Consider the following 6,245-nt stretch of genomic DNA (forward strand, 5'->3'; position numbering starts at 1 on the left):
GTCCTCCTCACCCCAGAATGAAGCAGCTGGTATGGATGCTGCCATTAAAACAACAGGGGAAAAGTCATCAAAAGGCCAAGGAAATCCAGATGTTTTTATCCCAGCTCTACAACTTATTTATCTATCTATCATCTATCAGTCTATCCATCTATCATCTAAGTATCCACTATCTATCCATCTATCAGTCAATCTATCTTCCTATCGATGTCTATCAAGCAATCTATCTGTCTGTCTATCTCTTTATCCATCTTTCTATGTATCTGTCTGTATACCTATCTATCTTTTCATCTATCTATCCATCTGTCTGTCTATGTCTACCTATCCATCTATGTATCTGTCTATCTAACCATCCATCTGTCCATCCATCTCTCAGTCCATCCATCCATCCATCCGTCTGTCTGTATATCTGTCTATCTCTATTTAATATATGCATTTAACTTCTCTCTATGTGTTCTAGATCAGATCAGGACTCAGGAGGCTGGGGAGCTGAGAACAGTTGAGCTGACAGCCAGAAGGCAGAGGTTTGCTCTTCTGCCAGGAATGGGATTTGATGTGTAATGTGGAGCGATACAGCTGAGATCCTATCAGAGTTTTTGTGTTTTTGTTGTACTGTGTATTATCAATGCTGCAAAATAGATCTCCCCCTACAAAAAAAAAGAAAAAAAAAAAAAAAGTTCCTTTTCACAGCAGAAGCTTATTTCTGAGCCCTTCACCGTGGTGGTGACATATCCATATGCAATATAAATGACCTGTTGTTTCAAATGATGATAATGGGAATAAATACCAAATTAAAAAAGAATCAAACCTCTTAGGTCAGGAGAAATACCAGAATTTCAAACACCCAGAAAGCTCTTGCTCTAGCAAAGGGCACGTAACCATGGCAACGGTAGCCCTCACTGTCACGATAATAAAAAAATATATTATTCTAGGAGAGCTCTTAAAAGGGAAATATACATTTCACTGAGGTGGGTGATGAAATATTGGGTGGTGGATTGAGGAATGAGGTGGAGGAGCCTGGGAAGCTGTCCTGGCTGTTCTTCAGCACGTGGCAGGCAGGGAGGGGTGATGGGGAGCGGAGGGCTGGGGGTGCAAATGGCCCCACTGAGGATGTCCACCCTGGGACAACACAGAGTGGATGGCAAATGCTGGGAATTCTGGAGCAGCAGCAGCATCCTGCAGTGTTGTGATGGGTGACTGTCCCACTGTGTGATATGGGCCGGCTGGCTGTGAGCTGCAGGAGCTCTCTGGAAAATGGGCCCAGACATGGATGGGCAAATTGGAGCAGCCCTGTGCCAGGCTGGAGTGGGAGCTCAGCAATGTCCCCGGGTCTCCAGGCTGATCTCCCTTGTTGCAGGGGACTGGGTGGATGTTGGCAGCCAGACAAGGCTGTTCCTGCTGTTGGTCTTCTTCCCCCATGCTGGTTCCACAGGCAGGGCTCTGCTTGCCTGATCCCACTGGCATGGAGTTCAGTGCTTTATAAGCAGTCAACCCAGGGTCTCCCGAGCCCATACCCTGCCAGCCAGGGCTCCTGCCCTGCCAGCACTGACATTTCACCCCTCTGTCCTTCCTACCACAGCTAAGAGGAGCCCAGGGACAAGCAGGAGGTCTGGGGAGTCCCACTGAGTCCCAGCAGCCAGGGCTCTGTGCAGAGGACCCGTGGGGTAACATCCACAACCACCTCCTGTTGGTGGCTCCGATCCCGGCAAAGCACGGGGAAACCTCTGAACCCCCGCGGGCGCAGAGGGAAGGGAGCTGTGCCTGCGGGTGCTGCCCGCGCTCTGAGCCCCTCTGCGACGGTGCTAATAAGGGGTGAATGAGGGCTGCATCACCGGCAGAACCCTCCGCGGGCATCCATCCTTTCAGAGAGACCATCTGCGCAGAGACCTCGGGGCGCTTCACCTCCCGGCGATCGAACCGAGAGTTGGACAGCAGAGTTCGGCCGTTTCGCCGTCATCCAACCGCGCTTCAGAACCCCGAGAAGGGCAACGTCGGCAGCTCCGTGCCCCGGGAGGTCAGCAGCTCTCGAATCGCGAGGCCGCTCAGTTCGGTCTCTGCAGGGGGAGCTCTCGCAGTGCCGCAGCCGCAGCTCCGTGCGCTCTCAGGCGGCTCCGCCGAGCAGCAGCCGCTCCGCACCGCCCCGCACCGCACCGCGCTCCTCGGCTTCCCAGCGGACGCATTAGGCTGACATCCACCCCATGGTTTCCCACTTCCTTGAATTCGTTCCACCCGCGGTGTTTTCTAGCGATCAGCGGGAGTTCAACTTGAACGGGGATCGATTGCGCCCGTATGGAGAGTGGGGCGGTACGCGGGGTGCTGTGCTGGGAGTGCGGCGAGCAGAACACAGGCACCTCTCAGCCTGTTAGCAGCTCCTGCCATGGAGCAGCGTCGCGGGATGCGGTGCCAGCCGTCCCCGAGAGAACAGAGATGCTCAGAGAGGTGGTGGTGCCCCATCCCTGCAGACAGCCAAGCTCAGGCTGGATGGGGCTCTGAGCACTGATGGAGCTGTGGGTGTCCCTGTGCACTGCAGGGGGGGTTGGACCAGATGGTCTCTAAGGATCCCTTCCAACTCAAATGGTTCTATGGTGATATAATCAACCCCTATTCCAGATTTGGTGCTGGGTGGAACAGAGTGCCTGGCTCCAGGGGCACAAACCTCATGGGCACAGCAGGGTGAAGAGTGTGCAGGCCCTCCCCTCTGGCTCTGGGAGGCACATGGAAAGAAATTAAGGAATTTGCACTTACTTTTCCATCAGAGATGCTTTTTAGTCCTATATCTGTCCCTCCTAGGTGCCATTCTCATATAAATATGAAGACCGTGTGCACTTAGCAACACAGTGCTTGGCTTAGGATGCATAGAAGAAATAAAGGACACTGGATAAATTGGAGGTAATTTAGCTTTTATATACATACAAACATAGATGTACGCATCATTACCGTTTTATTTATGTGTGTGTGTGTTTACACATACAGATCTTATATTTACATATTTATAGGGATGCTAAATGAAATATAGAAATGCCATCGGAGACAGCTCCAGGATGAAAGAAACACTGTGAGCTCATGGAGGTGAAAAAGAAGAAAACAAATATAAAATAATGATAAACCAGCAACCTCACTCTATTCTTCTGTTACAGAAGTAAGTTACATCTCTGAACAAATACATGTTTTACTGCACACTCTGCTGCTGCATCAGAAAGAGCCTTCCTTCTCCTTCAGCTTGCTGCCTTTCCCTATCCTAAAGGGGAAAAAATAAATCCAGGCTTTTTAGCACTGCGGTGAAAATTCACACCTTCTCTGAGATGATATTTCAGGTTCTTCTGCTTTTTTTTTACTTTCTTGCCACCATTCCTGGTGCATTGATCACGAGTTTTAAATGCTGATGTCCCTCTGAGGAACTCTCCCACCCAGCCTGGATCCCCACCCCAACTATTTGGGCTCCTTGGCAAAATAAATGTGGAATTATTGACTCTGTATGAGTGGAGCTCTCTCAGTGTCATTCAGACACCCCTTTTTTTTTTGGAGTGGCTTCTCTTGAGATGGTGTGAGACAGCGTTTGGACACAAAAAGCCCACCAGAAGAGCAGCAGCCAGGTTCTGCTCCCTTTGAATTGCTCTTAGTGCATTACTCAGTTTTCAATTTCCTCCCCTTTGCTATGAACAACCTGAGCTTTATGTTTCCCTTTTAAGCTGATTGAAATAAAGTATTTGAACAAATGTCATGGGCACTTAGAAATCTCTTCTCTGTTTACTCTCCTTTGCTTTCGTTCCATCCATCTCCTGCAGTACCAGCTCTTAGAGCCTTGAGTGCTGTCTGTCTAAATGAATGCATCTTGTAGGCAGGGAGCTGTACAAATTCATTAATTTTTTGTGTATTGGAAATATGACTTGATGAAGGCTCTGTTCGTGTTTCTCCGATGGCTGAATAGGTGAGCTTCTGTATAAACCATCAGTGAAGGTCTCCTTGAGATCCATTAGGTACATACCTCCAGGAGTGCCTTACCCATCCAACGGACATTTATGTTCTGGACAGACAATAAGCACCGAAGGAGAAGCGTTGTGATCTTCCAAGCTTTTTCTGAACCATCTGCCATTGCGTGCATGACTCACTGAGGCCCAGGTGGGCAAACCTACGGGTGCATTTCCATCCATGGTGATGGAACCTGCGTGGTCCTCGTGCACCTCCATCCCCAGGACGAGGTGACGGTGCACAGAACTTAGGCTGAAATGGTTCCTCAGGCAGACAGGAGCAGCTCAATGCACTGCCCTTTTCCCAAGGTGATGGTCAGGGCCCAGAAAGCCCTGATGGCTCTGGTCAGCCTCACCTGGTGCCTCCATCCACACCCCCACCTCAAGGAGCTCCATTTCAGCTTTTGGCCCTTACATCTGAGCTGTGCTAATGGAGTGGTGATCTCATGCCTGTGCCACCTTTTCCTAGGTGTCAACTTAAGGACTGAATTCTTGGCTTTGACCCTGTGTCCCCAATAGAGACCTGTCTGGCAGTTGCTGAGCCTGATCCTCACCTGGGTTTTGACTCCAAGGGTTGGCTCCAGGTCCACCTCATCACCACGGTGCTGCCTCGCATGCTGGGCTTTTGGTTGGACCTGTCAGCCATCCTGTCCTGCTCACATTGCTCCTGTGCTGTGGGATGGGGGAAGCCCCACTGGCTCTGGGCTCTCCATGGCTCCTCACCCTTGGGCAGCAGCCCTACTTGTGATGCTCCGTCATGGTGACATGGTGAGGCTGTGCATGGAGGGCTCTCCAGCTCACCCAGCAGCATGCTCCTAGCAACACTCTCCATGCTGTTTCGTTCTTCTGGGGTGAAATATCTCACCCAAAGGGTAGTTTTAGGGAAATCCCAACCTCTACTATGTGTGCACCTTCTGCCCAGCACCTATTTCCCATCCCCTTATGTCTGCAAGGACTAACCTACCTCTCTGGGCATCATGCTGCTGCTTGAGCTTGCCGCCTAACTCTGTCCATCCCCAGAAAAGCTTAGCAGAAAGACTGTGGGGGTGATGCTGAGGGAGGCACGAGGTGATCTCCAGTTGCTGAATGGTGTGATAGAAAAGGCCATGCAGGATGCTCGGTGACATTTTTAGATGTGCTGATATGGGGTGGCTGTGCTGGTGCCATGCATGCACCATCTGAAGCAGAAGACCAGGCTGCTCACTGCTATGATGTCCTTGGCTCACGCCCAGCTCATGTCCCAGTGTGAGGCCCCAGTCTACAAGTCTTCCTCCAGATGTGGTATTCTGGCAGGTGGGAGGTCCATACCAGCCTGGTCTCCCACTCCCAGGGCTCTGAGCACAGATGTGTTGGTTTAACTGATTGCCATAGGTTCCTTCCAGTGAGAGAAATAGCTTTGTGTGTTACATGAGGCAGTGTAAAAAATCAATTTAGCTGCCATCTGAGTTGCACGGAGAAGTGAATAAACTGAGAATTGTTTTTAAAACAATAATTCTGTTCATTCTCATCGTCAGCTGGCCTTGTTCCTTCTGCTGCAGAAGCTACAGCCCTGGCCAGAAATACCTGTCCCAGCCCAGGAGTTATGATGGGATGTTTATGGGAAGAGCAAAAGGAGGGTGAAGGATGGAAGGGAGTCAGGTAGGAATGAGCATAGGAAGGGGAAAAAAAGGGTGAACATGTAACCTAGTCTCAACAGCCTGTCCTGTTGGGTAGGGAAGAGGTCCAAATGGGACCATGAGATACCAGATGGAGAGGAGTTTTGTGCTGGGATGGCTTTAGGGTGGGCGATCCACTGAGCACATCCACCCTCACCACATCCATCAGCAGCTTGCAAGGAGGAGGGACCTTGATGTGGAGTGAGAGCCAGGAATGGGAGCTGGGAGGGACTGGGGGTGGAGGGGAGCACGTGGCACACCTGCTATGTGGATGGCTGCCTTTTGCTGCCTTCTCCACAGAGGACCTCCTGGCTGCACTCCCAACTTTAGCTGCAGGCCCAAACCTTGCAGCCCTCATTGCTGCTCAGCCCAGTGCCTGCCCCAGCCCCTCCTGGGCTGCTGCTCAGCACGAGAAAGGGCAAGTCCCAGGTGAGCTTTCTGAGAAGCTCAGTGCATACCTGCTCCTGCTTATCTGCACATCTCACTCTGCCCTGCCCATAAAAGGTCCGTGTGTCTGTCCTCTGGCCATGGTGGCGGAGCATCGTGAGGACCACATCCCTTGGTGCTGGTGACCAAAGTGCCCTCCAGCCCCAGCGTTCAGCCGTGGCAGGTGGATGCTGAACGA

The 6,245-nt window shown here is 51.2% G+C and overlaps 1 long non-coding RNA gene across 1 annotated transcript; it reads left to right on the forward strand.

Moving 5' to 3' along the window:
• Window positions 1-1,101: 1,101 nt before the first annotated feature.
• LOC149915583 (uncharacterized) lies at window positions 1,102-3,428 on the forward strand. The gene is made up of 3 exons (XR_016471970.1): window positions 1,102-2,301; window positions 2,788-2,886; window positions 2,994-3,428. It is a non-coding gene; the product is annotated as an uncharacterized LOC149915583 (long non-coding RNA).
• The last annotated feature ends 2,817 nt before the right edge of the window (window positions 3,429-6,245 follow it).

This window comes from Phasianus colchicus, chromosome 17 (genome assembly GCF_987193195.1).
Source record: "Phasianus colchicus chromosome 17, bPhaCol1.hap1.1, whole genome shotgun sequence".
Taxonomy (NCBI): domain Eukaryota; kingdom Metazoa; phylum Chordata; class Aves; order Galliformes; family Phasianidae; genus Phasianus; species Phasianus colchicus.